General features: G+C 43.6%; 1 non-coding gene across 1 annotated transcript; it reads left to right on the top strand.

The window, feature by feature from the left end:
- The first annotated feature begins 16,136 nt into the window (after positions 1-16,136).
- Positions 16,137-16,210, top strand: trnat-agu. The gene has a single exon. It is a non-coding gene; the product is annotated as a tRNA-Thr (tRNA).
- Positions 16,211-16,727: the final 517 nt, after the last annotated feature.

Below are 16,727 nucleotides of genomic sequence, written 5' to 3' on the forward strand. Positions count from 1 at the left end.
TCTACCGAGTTAGAGGCAATTCAAATAGTGAAGCACCTAACCTTTCTCTGCAATAAGGGAGGATTTGTACTTACCAAGTGGGTCAGCAACAGTCGTGCTGTTTTGGAAAGCATTCCACCAGATGACAGAGCCGAAGAAACCAAGGTGATGGATTTAGACAAAGACAACTTGCCAATGGAAAGGGCACTGGGACTGCACTGGTGTGTGGAAACAGATGTGTTTAAGTTTAAATTGTCAATTCAAGAACGACCATGCACAAGAAGGGGTATCTTATCTGCGATTGGTTCAGTATATGATCCTTTGGGATTTCTGGCACCATTTACACTGCTAGCCAAGTTAATTTTACAGAATCTGTGTCGAGAAAAACTTGGTTGGGATGAGAGTATAACTCAAACATCCTCGCACAGTTGGACAGAATGGTTAAAAGACCTCCAAAAAATGTCAACGTTTAAAGTAGATCGGTGTATAAAGCCTAAAACCATTGGTAATATCGGAAATGCGCAACTGCATCACTTTTCGGATGCCAGCGAAAGTGGTTATGGGACTGTTTCATACTTAAGACTACAAGATGTAAACAAAAGAGTGCATGTTGCATTCGTAATGGGAAAAACCAGAATAGTTTAATTACCCACTTTTCATCATGGAATAAATTGAGAACATCGGTAGCCTGGTTTCTTAAGATAAAAACAAGATTGTTGATGAAAATTCGGGAAAAGAAACAAATAACAGAAAGTATCTTGGAGAAGAATCCTGCGGAAAGGGAAAAGGAAATCAAATTCCAGACGCAAGTTTTTGAAGCTTCACCTAGCCAACTAGTCTTGATGATCTCCTCAAAGCAGAAAATGCGATCATTTCTTTCTGTCAAAGGCAGAAATACAAAGAAGAGATATTAACATTACAAGCTGGTGGAGAAGGGGTAAAAAGAAGTAGTCAATTGTATAAGCTCGACCCAATTTGGGAAGGAGATCTTCTGCGGATGGGTGGACGCCTAAACAGATTGGCAATGCCTGAAGAAAGGAAACGTCCTATCATTCTCGCTAAGGACTTTTACATAACAACATTATTATTACGGCATATTCATGAACAAATTGGGCATGGAGGAAGAAATTACATGCTATCCCAACTTCGTAAAAAATATTGGGTTACCAAGGCTAATTCAGCAGCAAGAAAGATAATAAAAAATTGCATCATATGCACGCGGGAGCGTGGGAAACTTGGTATACAGAAGATGGCAGACTTGCCTTTGGAGAGGATCACTCCAGACAAACCTCCATTCACAGATGTGGGGGTGGATTATTTTGGTCCTATGGAAGTTAAGAGAGGACGTAGCCTTGTGAAAAGATATGGTGTGATCTTCACTTGTATGGCGAGTAGAGCGGTACATCTTGAAGTTGCATCTACACTCGACACGGACTCGTGTATTCAGGCATTAAGGAGATTTATTTGTCGACGGGGTCAAGTTACTTCGTTAAGATCGGATAATGGTTCGAATTTCGTTGGAGCGGATAGGGAACTAAAAAAAGCACTCAAAGACTTAAATCAGGACAAAATCCAATATACTATGCTTCAACAAGGCATAAAATGGAACTTTAATCCTCCAATGGGTTCCCATCATGGCGGTATTTGGGAACGATTAATTCGTATGGTACGAAATGTGCTGCGCTCCGTTCTGAGACAACAAGTTTTGGATGATGAAGGGTTACAGACACTGTTTTGTGAAATTGAGGCGATTTTAAACAATCGACCTATTACGAAAGGTTCTGACAATCCTAATGACCTGGAAGTACTCACACCAAATCATATTCTTCTGCTGAAAACCATTCCAACACTTCCACCTGGGCTTTTTGTAAAAGAAGATTTGTATATGAGACGTAGATGGAAGCAAGTACAATATATGGCAAATCTTTTTTGGAGGAGATGGATACAAGAGTATTTGCCTTTAATCCAAGAACGACAACGATGGCTAAGGATTAAAAGGAACTTTGTTCCAGGCGACATTGTGTTGGTGGCTGACTCTACAGCATCTAGAGGTTCTTGGTTAATGGGTAGAATACTGGAAATCATGCCTGATGTTCAGGGTTTGGTACGTATAGTGCGACTGAAAACAAAAAACAATGTTTTAATAAGACCAATAACTAAGTTGTGCTTGCTTCTAGAAGGCGAAAGCGAGGAAGGAAGAGTCGAGAAAGAATTGTGATTGCAGATATATAGTGCATGCTATTTTTTCCTCATTAGTATGGTGGTCAGTATCCACGCCTGGCATGCGGGCGATCGCGGTTTGATTTCCTGACGAGGGAGTCACAGGAGGGAGCCACAGGGTTTTATTCCCTGATATTTTGATTTTGATTTTGATGTATGCTAAGCCTTAATGGCCACTTTTTTGATGTTATTTGGTAATTGCCTCATTATGTATTCGGAACAATTAGGGGCCGGTGTGAAGTGGCCATTTGGCCTATTTTGCATGTCATTGTGGATGGCATGTTCCTTTAAATTTTAGCCAGCCCGTTATAATGTGGGTGGGATTTTATGACGTGTCTAGGGGCGTGTTTATGCAGCTTAACTGCTTGCGTGTTAGTTTAGTTGGGAATTCGTTTTGGACAGGAGAGGGAGAAGGTTTATCCTTCGAGCATGTCAAGCATGTCAAGCATGTCAAGCATGTCAAGCATGTCAAGCCTCATGTGAAGAAGAAGACACGAAGAGTTTTCTAGTATCTGAAGCAATGCACCAGGAGTTCGAAGAAGATTGATGGAACAAGACAGAAAACCTTGGATGTATCTTACTGTTTTATATCTACAATAAAGAAAATATTCATTAAAAGACTGTGTGCTGAAGCTTTATGAAAGTAGAAGCTCTGTAAGTCTCTGAGGCAGCTTGCATGCGTACCGAAGATATTCCCCTTATCCCCTCTCAACCAATTAATGGCTAGGGAGTTAATTTCCTGAAAGATCTGAAAAATCTGCCGCTACAGGTACTATGCGTTTATTCATCTCTGTGCAGAACACGATATGAATGGCATTACCTTACTTCGTTACTCAGATTACTACACTGAACCAGAGTGAGTGGTATTCGCCTTGATTCACTGCTGACTCGAGTCCTCTGTTTCCAATAGTCTTGATATTGCTGCTCAATGCCTTAACACCAGGGCACAGTTCACTGGCCAGCAGAGTACTTAAGTGTCTGAGAGGCAGGAAGGGTAATACAGTTCGAATATACTCGGATATGGAAAATAGTAGGAAGCCCATCATCTTGCTTTTGCAATTTCAGGGAATTTTATACGACGTTGGATTATAAATATTCCCTATTTAGTTTTTTTTCCGTAAATATGACAACTCGCTATTTTGCAACGTTTCAGTGACTCTATTTTGATCGCGGACTAACGCAGCTAAATACTCATGTTTTGTAGCTAGTGTACATGCAATCTCTCTTGTAAATTCCCTATGCTGTGAAATCTGAATACAATGACAACTCCATTTAGTGCCACATTTTACCATCATGGGGAGGAAATATTGGGTGGATGCCCAGTCTTCTTCCGCGGGGTATGGGAATCATGAACTAGAAGTCTTATGTTCAAAATGAGAGGGACAATTTTAATCGAAATCTAATAAGCAACGTTATCACGTAGAGTGCGGCTAGTCATATGAAAAGAGCTTTCAGAGGAATCGATTGAGGCAGGTACAATGTCAACCATTAATTTTGATTAACGATTTCGTACAACCACAGCAGAATGTTCTTTTCAGCCCTCACCGGTTTAATAGTTAGTTAGAGTTGTCTCTCCATTTATTAATCAGAAACTACGTGGAAAGAAAATGTGGGCTGTTACTAATTTCCAGAATGTTCTCCAAGCAAAATGAACGCGAACTGCACAGCAAGGAAAACACAACGCAGAATGTTGAAGAACATAATCTTGATATTTGCAATATTGATATTATTTCGGACTCCAATTACCGAAATGGGTTTGAGGCAACATTCAAAAAGTGAAGGTAAGTGAACAACATGATACCCAGTTTGTAGAAACTTTGCCTGAATTTTTTTTCGAAAAGTGTAAATATTATAGTGGACACGCAAGACATTGCACCGATATCCAACTCCCATTTCCCAGGTCTCTCAATCTGTCACCTAGTAGGCCAAATCATTCTGATACCATTGGCTTAAAGGGAAACTCTACGCCCACTAGGCGTGCATAGTTTCTGCCATGGATCGTACCGACCCTCTGGACGAGAAAAAACATTATCCTTATCGTCTCTTCCAAATATTTCATATTTATTATTCTGGGCATCTTAGACATGCGCGACCCCATGACAAACAACGGTGAATATATCCATTCAAGAGTTCGACGTGTTTGGTGTGAAAGAAATATGCTCAAACGTTGAATACGTTGTAGAATCAGGCAGACGAAGTGGGTATCACTTTGGAAATTGGAAAAGATCTTAAGTGATCAGGGAATGGACGAGAGATACAAGAGCAAACACAAACTACACAAGACATGTGAGGCCGGACAGCTCAATGTCTTCCTCTATCGCCGTTTTCTGATACTATTATTATACTATTACTATAATACTATATTACTATTACCACTATTACTATACTGTTATTATTAATATCGTTTCAAGTGAAGTGATTTCTCATATTTCTGTATTTCAGGACGGGTATATGCCTGTGGCAAGATAGGAGGTGTTTGTCAGGTTAACCCATGCCCACCCTTTACAATTTCTGTAACCTCTGATTGTGGCCGTGGCCTCTGGTGTTGCAAGGACTACGACGGGGTTGTGGGAATCTAAGGGAGGAACAGTCGGACCAACAGACATACGTGATTGAATGGGTCTTGCGAATGACACGTTCTGAATATCTGAATATTTTCTGAATAAATTGATGCACCGCACTCTGTTTAATATCCGAATTGTATTTACTGTTAGAAGTAGGCGAGGTCTATTGCCGTGGGACGTAGTCTGGTACGATTCCATGACAGAGCTGACGCAATGAAATATCCAGTAACGACTGAGTGGCTGGTGATAGGCAATTCAGAGTCATCAGTCTAAAGTGACAAGGCAGTTGGAATGACTGCGGTAATGAAGACTGACGACGCATTATCGCGGTTGCTGGAATAACTCATCAGATGGTATCAAACCCATGATAGATTGTATTGCATCAGTAAAATATAAACGACTACAGCACTGGAGCCGGGCCATCGGTTCACAATGTATGTGCCGAACATGATGCCAAGTTAAGCTAACTTCTGTCTGCATGTCATCCATATCCCTTCATTCCTTGCATATCCATGTGCCTATCTAATGTGCCCCTCTTAAACGCCATGGTCATGTCCGGTTCCACCAGCATAGCTGGCAGCTTTGCAAAGTAATAGTGGGCGAATTGCTGGATGATTCGAGAATACTCAATGTTGTTCTAGGAAGCAAAATAAGGATAATCCAGAAATGTATAGGCCGGCGAGCCTAATATTGGTAATCAGGAAACATTCGGGGAGGAATTCTAGGGATAGGATTCACTGATATGTGTAAGGTGGGGGCTAATGAAGACAGACACACTTAATTTGTCCTGTTTGAAAGGTCATGTCTTATAAACTTGACTGAGATTTCGGAGGATTTGTCGAAGGTTATTCGTGAAATTAGTGCTGCGGACGTTGTCTAAATGGACGTTAAAGAAGCACTTGACAAGATAGGCTGATCTATAATATTAGAACGCACGTGATTAACGGAGACTTGTTAGTTTGGGTTTCAGAACTGACTGGCTTAACAAACAGAGTTGCGGTGGAGGGGGGACATCGGTTGGAAGTTTGTGATTAATGTTATTCTGTAGCGGTCAGTTCGAGGAACTGCTGTTTCTGGGATATATAAATGATAAAGTCGAACATGGCGAACAAGACGACCCAAACATCGCTGGGGTTCTAGACCTTGGACAAGGTATAATCGTCTGTGTGTAGCAGGAGACACGGCCGATAGCGTTTATTACAGACACGTATTATGATGCTGCTCTTTTGGAAAGCAAATGCAAGGGGACATTTTACAATTAACGGCAGGAATTTGACCAGCATTACTGTGTAAATGGAATTTGGGGTACACATGTATAGCCCACTGAAAGCTTTCGTGGGGTTCTCGGAGATCACAGACGCCTCCCGGCAAGCCGCGGAGTAGCCAAGTTCGGAGCCTCTGCGTGTCGGACCCAGCCGCTGGCGAGGGAGGCGAGGCTGGTGTCCCCATGGGCCTGAGCCCTCGACCGGTGGAGCACGTGGCTGATGGAGCCTGGATCGGCGGAGACGCGGAGGAGGTCTCAGTGAGCCCCCGCGGGACGTAGTCCGCGGTTGGGGCTGGGTCGGCACCACGGAAGGGTCCGGTGAGAACCCGGCAGTGACAGTGGAGAATACAGTGCGGCGGTCGATGGGGGCATCGACATGCGAAGGAGCACAGACCACGCGTGGTGATGGGGTCCGCTTGCATTGAAAAGGGCACGGCGTGGAGGGACCTTCGTGAAAAAAAGAAAAAAAAGTGAAGACTAAAAAAAGTGCCAATTACCTTATCGTAGCCGTTCGGCGATTGCAATATTTTTAGGTTACAAGAGGAATCTTGAAGAGGAAACTTTTAAGGGCAATAATTTGATTAATAGATACATAGATACATAGAAAATAGGTGCAGGAGGAGGCCATTCGGCCCTTCGAGCCTGCACCGCCATCCAACTCAGTATCCCGTACCAGCCTTCTCTCCATACCCCCTGATCCCTTTAGCCACAAGGGCCACACCTAACTCCCTCTTAAATATAGCCAATGGACTGGCCTCAACTACCCTCTGTGGCAGAGAGTTCCAGAGATTCACCATTCTCTGTGTGAAAAGGTTTCTTCTCATCTCGGTCCTAAAGGATTTCCCCCCTTATCCTTAAGCTGTGACCCCTTGTCCTGGACTTCCCCAACATCGGGAACAATCTTCCTGCATCTAGCCTGTCCAACCCCATAGAATGTTGTACGTTTCTATAAGATCCCCTCTCAATCTCCTAAATTCTAGAGAGTATAAGCCAGGTCTATCCAGTCTTTCCCCATATGAAAGTCCTGACATCCCAGGAATCAGTCTGGTGAACCTTCTCTGCACTCCCTCTATGGCTATAATGTCCTTCCTCAGATTTGGAGACCAAAACTGTACGCAATACTCCAGGTGTGGTCTCACCAAGACCCTGTACAACTGCAATAGAACCTCCCTGCTCCTAAACTCAAATCTGTTTGCTATGAAAGCTAACATACCATTCGCTTTCTTCACTGCCTGCTGCACCTGCATGCCTACTTTCAATGACTGGTGTACCATGACACCCAGGTCTCGCTGCATCTCCCCTTTTCCTAATCGGCCACCATTTAGATAATAGTCTGCTTTCCTGTTTTTGCCACCAAAGTGGATAACCTCACATTTATCCACATAATACTGCATCTGCCAAACATTTGCCCACTCACCCAGCATATCCAAGTCACCTTGCAGTCTCCTAACATCCTCCTCACAGCTAACACTGCCCCCCAGTTTAGTGTCATCCGCAAACGTGGAGATGTTGCCTTCAATTCCCTCATCCAGATCATTAATATAAATTGTAAATAGCTGGGTTCCCAGCACTGAGCCTTGCGGTACCCCACTAGTCACTGCCTGCCATAGTGAAAAGGACCCGTTTACTCCTTCTCTTTGCTTAATCATGTACAAGAAAAAATATCCGATCGCTTGAATGCGCGAGATGTCCAGTGGCTGCGGGATGTTCCCTGGGAACATCTGTGGGTTAAACGTCCGTCAGAGTTGAATATCAGTGACGATTCAGGGGGCAGAAAATACAACAACATCAACAACGAATGCAATAACGTTAGGACCAGAGATCCAAATGTACACAAAAATAATGAAATTATTGGTCTATGTTTAAAATAAAACGGTGACCTCAACATCTCAATGCTGTCTGCGGCTGTTCGTGGCATTCAGGATCCAAATAAGTGGTACATATAGGTACCAACGACATAGGTACAAAAAGAGAAGAGGTCCTGAAAGAAGAATTTAGGGAGTTAGGTAGAGTGTTAAGGAGAAGGACTGCAAAGGTAACAATCGCAGGATTACTGCCTGTGCCACGCGACAGTGAGAGTAGGAATGGAGCGAGGTGGAGGATAAATGAATGGATGAGGGACTGGTGCAGTGGGTATGGATTTAAGTTTCTGGATCATTGATACCTCTTTTGGGGAAGATGCGACCTGTACAGAAAGGACGGGTTGCACTTGAACTCGAGGGGGACCAATATCCTTGCGGGGAGATTTGCAAAGGCTACTGGGGAGACTTTAAACTAGTATGGTTGGGGGGAAAAACTCAAATTGGGAAATATAGCAGTCAGTATGTGAGGCAGGAGGCAGAGAATGGTAGCACTCTGACCTAAAATGTACGGGAGAGAGAGTAAAAAGACAATAAACAGAGAATAAGAGAGGGTGGGTTTGTTAAATGTGTATATTTTAATGCTAGGAGCATTGTAAGAAAGGTGGATGAACTTAGAGCCTGGATTGACACCTGGAAGTATGGTGTTGTAGCGATCAGTGAAACATGGTTGCAAGAGGGCTGTGATTCGAAACTAAATATTCCAGGATTTCGTTGCTTCAGGTGTGATAGAATTGGAGGGGCAAGAGGTGGAGGTGTTGCATTGCTTATCAGGGAAGATATTACAGCAGTGCTTTGGCAGGATTGATTAGAGGGCTCGTCTAGGGAGGCTGTTTGGGTGGAACTGAGAAATGGGAAAGGGGTAGCAACACTTATAGGGGTGTATTATAGACCGCCGAATGGGGAGCGAGAATTGGAAGAGTAAATATGTAAGGAGATTGCAGATATTAGTAGTAAGCACAAGGTAGTGATTGTGGGAGATTTCAATTTTCCACACATAGACTGGGAAACACATTCTGTAAATGGGCTGGATGGGTTGGAGTATGTAAAATGTGTGCAGGATAGTTTTTTGCAGCAATACATAGATGTACCTACTAGAGAAGGAGCGGTGCTGGACCTCCTGTTAGGAAATGAGACGGGTCAGGTGGCAGAGTATGCGTTGGGCAACAGTTCGGGACCAGTGAACACAATACCATTAGTTTCAATATAATTATGGAGAGGGTCATAACTGGACCTAGGGTTAAGATTTTTGATTGGAGAAAGGCTAACTTTGAGAAGATGCGAAAGGATTTAAAAGGAGTAAATTGGGACAATTTGTTTTATGGGAAAGATGTGGAAGAGAAATGGAGGACATTTAATGGTGACATTTTAAGAGTACAGAATGTTTATGTCCCTGTTCTGCTGAAAGGAAATAGTAAAAATTGGAAAGAGCCATGGTTTTCAAGGAAAATTGGACACTTGGTTCGGAAAAAGAGAGAGATCTACAATAATTATAGACAGCATGGAATAAATGAGGTGCTTGAGGAGTATAAAGAATGTAAAAAGAATCTTAAGAAAGAAATTAGAAAAGCTAAAAGAAGATATGAGGTTGCGTTGGCAAGTAAGGTGAAAGTAAATCCAAAGGGTTTCTACAGATATATTAATAGCAAAAGGATAACTTGGGATAAAATTGGTCCATTAGAGAGTCAGCGTGGACAGCTGTCTGCAGAGCCAAAAGAGATGGGGGAGATATTGAACAACTTATTTTCTTCGGTATTCACCAAGGAGAAGGATGTTGAATTATGTGAGGTAAGGGAAACAAGTAGAGTAGCCATGGAAACCATGAGATTCAAAGAATAGGAAGTACTGACACTTTCGATGAATATAAAAGTAGATAAGTCTCCAGGTCCGGACAGGATATTCCCTAGGACATGGAGGGAAGTTAGTGTAGAAATAGCAGGGGCAATGACAGAAATATTTCAAATGCCATTAGAAACAGGAATAGTGCCGGAGGATTGACGTACGGCGCATGTTGTTCCATTGTTTAAAAAGTGGTCTAAGAGTAAACCTAGCAATTATAGACCTGTTAGTTTGACGTCAGTGGTGGGAAAATTAATGGAAAGGATACTTAGAGATAATATATATAAGCATCTGGATAAACAGGGTCTGATTAGGAGCAGTCAGCATGGATTTGTGCCTGGAGGGTCATGTTTGACTAAACTTCTTGAATTGTTTGAAGAGGTTACTCGGGAAATTGATGAGGGTAAAGCAGTGGACGTTGTATATATGGACTTCAGCAAGGCTGATTAAGATGGTTCAATTTTGGGGTATTAATGGTGGAGTAGCAAGATGGATTCAACAGTGGCTGAAAGGGAGATGCCAGAGAGTAATGGTGGATGGTTGTTTGTCAGGTTGGAGGCCAGTGACTAGTGGGGTGCCACAGGGTTAGGTTCACTGTTGTTTGTCATGTACATCAATGATCTGGATGATGGTGTGGTAAATTGGATTAGTAAGTATGCAGATGATACTAAAATAGGTGGGGTTGTGGATAATGAAGTAGATTTTCAAAGTCTACAGAGATTTATGCCAGTTGGAAGAGTTGGCTGAAAGATGGCAGATGGAGTTTAATGCTGATAAGTGCGAGGTGCTACATCTTGGCAGGACAAATCAAAATAGGACGTACATGGTAAATGGTAGGGAATTGAAGAATGCAGGTGAACAGAGGGATTTGGGAATAACTGTGCACAGTTCCCTGAAAGTGGAATCTCATGTAGATAGGTTGGTAAAGAAAACGTTTGGTGTGCTGGCCTTTATAAATCAGAGCATTGAGTATAGAAGTTGGGATGTAATGTTAAAATTGTACAAGGCATTGGTGAGGACAATTCTGGAGTATGGTGTACAATTTTGGTCGCCTAATTATAGGAAGGATGTCAACAAAATAGAGAGAGTAGAGAGGAGATTTACTAGAATGTTGCCTGGGTTTCAACAACTAAGTTACAGAGAAAGGTTGAACAAGTTAGGGTTTTATTCTTTGAAGCGCAGAAGGTTAAGGGGGGGACTTGATAGAGGTCTTTAAAATGATTAGAGGGATAGAGTTGACGTGGATAAGCTTTTCCCACTGAGATGAGGGAAGATTCAAACAAGGGGACATGAATCGCAGGAACAGTTTTATCCCAAGAGCTACAGCGGCTCTGAACCGGCCATAATGAGTCCCCCCCCCCCCCCACCCCCCCACCCACCACCTTTGGACAGTCTCCCTCAGATGGTCAGATTCAGATTCAGATTCAATTATAATTGTCATTGTCAGTGTACAATACAGAGACAACGAAATGCATTCAACGTCACGTCAATCAATTCAGCTTGCTTATTTATGTATTGTATTTGTGTACCTTTCTTGTACATCAGTGGAGCTGCACACTAAATCTCGTTGCACTGACGTGCAATGACAATAAAATATATTATTATTATTATTATTATTATTATTATTATTATTATTATTATTATTATTATTATTATTATTATTATTATTATTATTATTATTATTATTATGACATGAGAATTAAGGGACAGAAGATTAGGGGTAACATGAGGGGGAACTTCTTTACTCAGAGAGTGGTGGCTGTGTGGAATGAGCTTCCAGTGAAGGTGGTGGAGGCAGGTTCGTTTTTATCATTTAAAAATAAATTGGACAGTTATATGGACGGGAAAGGAATGGAGGGTTATGGTCTGAGCGCAGGTATATGGGACGGGGAGAATACGTGTTCGGCACGGACTAGAAGGGTCGAGATGGCTTGTTTCCGTGCTGTAATTGTTATATGGTTATTATATGGTTATATAATATATCTACTCTATGGTCCCAGGACAGTTTGGAAATAATGAAATAAGATAACAAATATTTCGAGGAAAGTTAGACTTACGGTAAGCAAAAAGGTATATATATTTTTCATTCCGTTTGTGTCGAGATTCAAGATAACGACTTCTGGCGAATCACCGTCGGACGAATTGAGGTTACATAGAAACATAAAAACATAGAAAATAGGTGCAGGAGTAGGCCATTCGGCCCTTCGAGACTGCACCGCCATTCGATATGATCATGGCTGATCATCCAACTCAGTATCCCATCCCTGCCTTCTCTCCATACCCCCTGATCCCTTTAGCCACAAGGGCCACGTCTAACTCCCTCTTAAATATAGCCAATGAACTGGCCTCAACTACCTTCTGTGGCAGACAATTACAACAAGATTCAAACAGTGAAGGGCACGTACCGATAGCCGAGAAAGAACCAACAGCCTTCATATCTTTCGGACGATGCATTTCCTACAGCGTTATTTCGGCGTCGTCGGCAAACGGCATAGATACATTACCAGAATTTCAATGTGCAGGTGAATTATCCGTTGCCAGTGAATGTCCCTTGAGAACAAGATACGATTGACCCAGGGCACGGCACGACCGCCTAATGCTGCCGGGTGTACTTTGGAAATTTCAGATCCTACAAATTATCGTTCACCTATTGTTCACTTTGTTCTGAACTCCGCACGATTTATCTTCAAGCTGCTTCCGCGAGATATATGTTTTTTTTTATAAAAGTCAAAGTCAATGTATTCGTCACGAAGGTGCAGTGAAATGAATTTCCCTGCAGCGGTACAATTAAAAAAGATCGCACAAAACACAATAAGAATAAACACAAACATCCATCACAGCATTCTTCACTGTGGTGGAAGGCACAACGTTCAGTCAGTCCTCCTCCTTGTTCACCCTTCGCCGAGGACATGAACCCTCCGTAGTCACCGCTACAGACAGCCCGATGTACAGACCCTCTCGTCGGGACGGTCGAACACACTCCGCGGCTTGGAGGACCGGAATGCGCACTGTCTTACTGGAGATCGCGGCTTCAGGATGTTATTGGCCGCAGTCCGGCGGTAGGAGCTCTTCTTTCGCTATCCCCGGCGAGGGATCCCAGACTCCGGGTGGTAAGTCCACGCCGCACCCGCGGCTAGAAGCTCCGCAAACCGCGGCTTCAGGATGTTTTAAGCCGCGGCCCGGTGGTCGGAGCGCTTCTCCGGGGATCCCCGGTGAGGAATCCCAGACTCCGGAAGGCAAGTCCGCGCCGCGCCCGCAGCAAGAAGCTCCGCAGGCCGCGATTTCAAGATGTAAGAGTCCGCGAGCCAGCAATCGCAGCACTCCCGTCTGACGACCCCGGCAATGAAATGTCCACGCTGCGTCCGCTGCTGAAATTCCGGTTCCGACCCCGGGAAAGGCAGGTCCAATCCATGCTGTTAGGGCGCGAGGGAGGGGACATGGAAAATGTCGCCTCTCCGTCGAGAATGCGACCGAAAGCTGTTGTGGATAAAAGAACGTCGCCAACCGAAATCAAAGTGATCAATTACAGTTCTTAACGCCAAATGCAGTCAAGCGGGAGCAGCTCATCATACAACTGCGTAATATTAGACCAGTTGTGCCGACGGACGCTTCATATTCTGTGTCTCCAACCTCCCCTCCTCAGATCTGTGTAGAATTATCCCCCTACCGCTCCGGCCTTACCTTAAAATTGATGGTGCCTGGTCTTTGACATTGCCATAGAAGTATAAAAACATGGAAAATAGGGGCAGGAGGAGGTCTTTCGGCCCTTCGAGTCTGCAACGGAATTCATTGTGATCATGGCTGATCGTCCCCTATCAATAACCAGTGCCTGCCCTCTCCCCATATCCCATGATTCCACTAGCCCCTGGAGATCTATCTAACTCTCTCTTAAATCCACCCAGTGATTTGGCCCCCACTGCCCTCTGTGGCAGGGAATTCCACAAATTCACAACTGTCTGGGTGAAAAGGTTTTTTTTTCACCTCAGCCTTAAATGGCCTCCCCTTCATTCTAAGACTGTGGCCCCTGGTTCTGAACATTGGGAATTTTTTCCTGCATCTAGCTTGTCCAGACTTTTATAATTGTATATGTTTCTATAAGAATCCCCATCATCCTTTTATACTCCAGTGAATACAGACCTAGTTTTCAATCTTTCCACGTATGACAGTCCCGCCATCCCAGAGATCAATCTCGTGAATCTACGCTGCACTGCCTCAATCACAACGATGTCCTTCCTCAAATTAGGAGACCGAAACTGTATACAATACTCCAGATGTGGTCTTACCAGAGCCCTATACAACTGCAGTAGAACCTCTCTACTCCTTCACTGAAATCCTCTTGTTATGAAGGCCAACATTCCATTAGCTTTCTTTACTGCCTGCTGTACATGCACGCCAACTTTCAGTGCAGGTGTACAAGGCCACCCAGGTCTCGCTGTACCTCTCTCTTACCTAACCTAACCCCGTTGACATAATAATCTGCCTCCTTGTTTTTGCCAGCAAAGTGGATAACCTTGCATTTATCTATATTATACTGCATCTGCCACGCATCTGCCCATTCACTCAACATGTCCAGGTCACCCTGCAACCTCCTAACATTCTCTTCACTTTTCACACTGCCACCCAGCTTTGCGTCATCCACAAACTTGATAGTGTTGCTCCTAATTCCCTCTTCCAAATCATTAATACATATGGTAAACAGTTGCGGCCCCAACACAGAGCCTTGCGGCACTCCACTCGCCATTGCCTGCCATTCTGAAAATGACCCGTTCACTCCCACTCTTTGCCTCCTGTCTGCCAACCGATTTTCTATCCATGTTAACACCTGTACCCCCAATACCATGTGCTCTAATTTTAGTCACCAGTCTCCCGTGCGGTATCTTAACAAATGCGTTCTGAAAGTCTAGATACACTACATCCACTGGCTCCCCTTCATCCATTTTAATTGACTTATCCTCAAAAAATTCCAGTAGATTAATCAAGCATGATTTTCCTTTCCTAAATCCATGCTGACTTGGACTAATCCTTTTACTGCTATCCAAATGCCCCATTATTACCTCTTTAATAATTGACTCCAGCAACTTTCCCACAACCGAAATCAAGCTAACTGGTCTGTAATTCCCCGTTGTCACTCTAGCGCCTCTCTTGGAAAGTGGGATAACATTAGCTATCCTTCAATCCACAGGAACTGATCCTGAATCTATTGAACATCGGAAAATGATCACCAATGCGTCCATTATTTCTAGAGCCACCCCCCTGAGGACCCCGGGATGCAGACCATCAGGCCCAGAGGATTTATCATCCTTCAGACCCATTAGCCTACCCAATACTATTTCTCGCCTAATGAAAACGTATTTCAGTTCCTGTAACCCCTTAGCTTCTCTATCCTCCATCGCTAGAAAATTGCTCCGACTGGATGATTACCCTGCATATGTTTCTTAATTTGTTTAATACTTTGAACAGGCATCTACCACAGACTCCAGCGTTCCAGAGAAATCAACCGAAGTGTGTCCAATCTATCGTGTAATGGGACGACCAAATAAGAGGTGTAATGGGACGACCAAAATGCACGCAATATTCAAAATGTGGCCTAATCAAAGTCTTATAGAGCTGCGTCATGACTTCCTGACATTCTGAATGCCCCCGAAGAAAGAAGGCAGGCATATTACATACCTCCTTTAATCCCTTTGCATTTTTTAATTTCGGTTTGTCTAGATATACAGCGCGAAACAGTCCCTACGGTCCAGCATGCCCGCGCCGACCAGCGACCCCCGCACATTAACGCTATCCTATACACCTTACATTTACCAAGCTAATTAACCTACAAATTTGCACGTCTCTGGAGCGTGGGAGAAAACCGAAGATCTCGGAGAAAACCCACGCAGGTCACGGGGAGAACGTACAAACTCCGTACAGACAAGCAGCAACTCTACCACTGCGTCCCCGTGCCGCGTGTGTTGCCACTTGTAGGGCGCTATGGACATGGAACCCAAGACCCTTCTGCACGTCAATGCACGTCTTGCCGTCACCCCCTTATATTTGACCACATAATGTGCATTGCATCACCCTTGCGAACAGAAATAGACTTTTTAATTCAATGTTGGAACCACCCGAGGCATTTAAAATCACTAGCATATGATTAATTTGTCCGTTTTCATTTGAGTCATCTGCTGCAAGTTCGTAGCGATATTAAACGTAAATATCCTGATTAGTGGGTGCGATGGCAACAGGGATTGTGCTAAATACTCGAGTGAGACTTTGCTTAATCATGCGGGATTGGCTGCGGATAATCCATTCATGGACATGCTAAAAAAGTAAATGAACAGTGAATCTCGGCAAAATCACACCAGGACACACTGGAGTGCGGAACAATTCAGGTCAGATCACATTATGTCAGCTGGAGGTTGGTACGAAGGCTCTGTGGCTGAACTGGTCAAAGCGCCTGTCTAGTAAACAGGAGATCCTGGGTTCAAATCCCAGCGGAGCCTTATTATTGAATGATTTTTACTGTGATGAAGTCGGGGATACTTGCAATTACGCTTGGCAAAGTGAATCATAACACACAATGCAGCAACCAAGTAATAAAGGAATAACGTCCCTATTCACCCTGCAGATCCAGGGGCATCTGCGGAGAAGGAAGCAGAGCAAATATTTCCGATAGATGAACATTCCAATGATTTTGCAGCATGGTTTTAGTTTAGAGTGATAATAGATTGCAAGGCCAGGTACATGCACTTGGCCTGGTCATTCTGATAGACGAAAACACAACGTAGAGTTTGAGGATCTTGTAAAGAATAAAATGGAGACGTGGGGCAGGCGTAGGCAGCTGGAATCAGCTGTATCCCTGGAAGAGTGTCAGACACTGAGGGACACACTAGAAATGGAAATTAGGCGGCAGAAATGGGACAGTAGATAACACTGTGGGATAATATTAAGTATAATCCAAATAGACTGTTTAAATACATAACGAAAATGGGTAACAGGTGAGTTGTTACATGAATTTAC

The sequence above is a fragment of the Amblyraja radiata genome, chromosome 37 (genome assembly GCF_010909765.2).
Source record: "Amblyraja radiata isolate CabotCenter1 chromosome 37, sAmbRad1.1.pri, whole genome shotgun sequence".
Lineage (NCBI taxonomy): Eukaryota > Metazoa > Chordata > Chondrichthyes > Rajiformes > Rajidae > Amblyraja > Amblyraja radiata.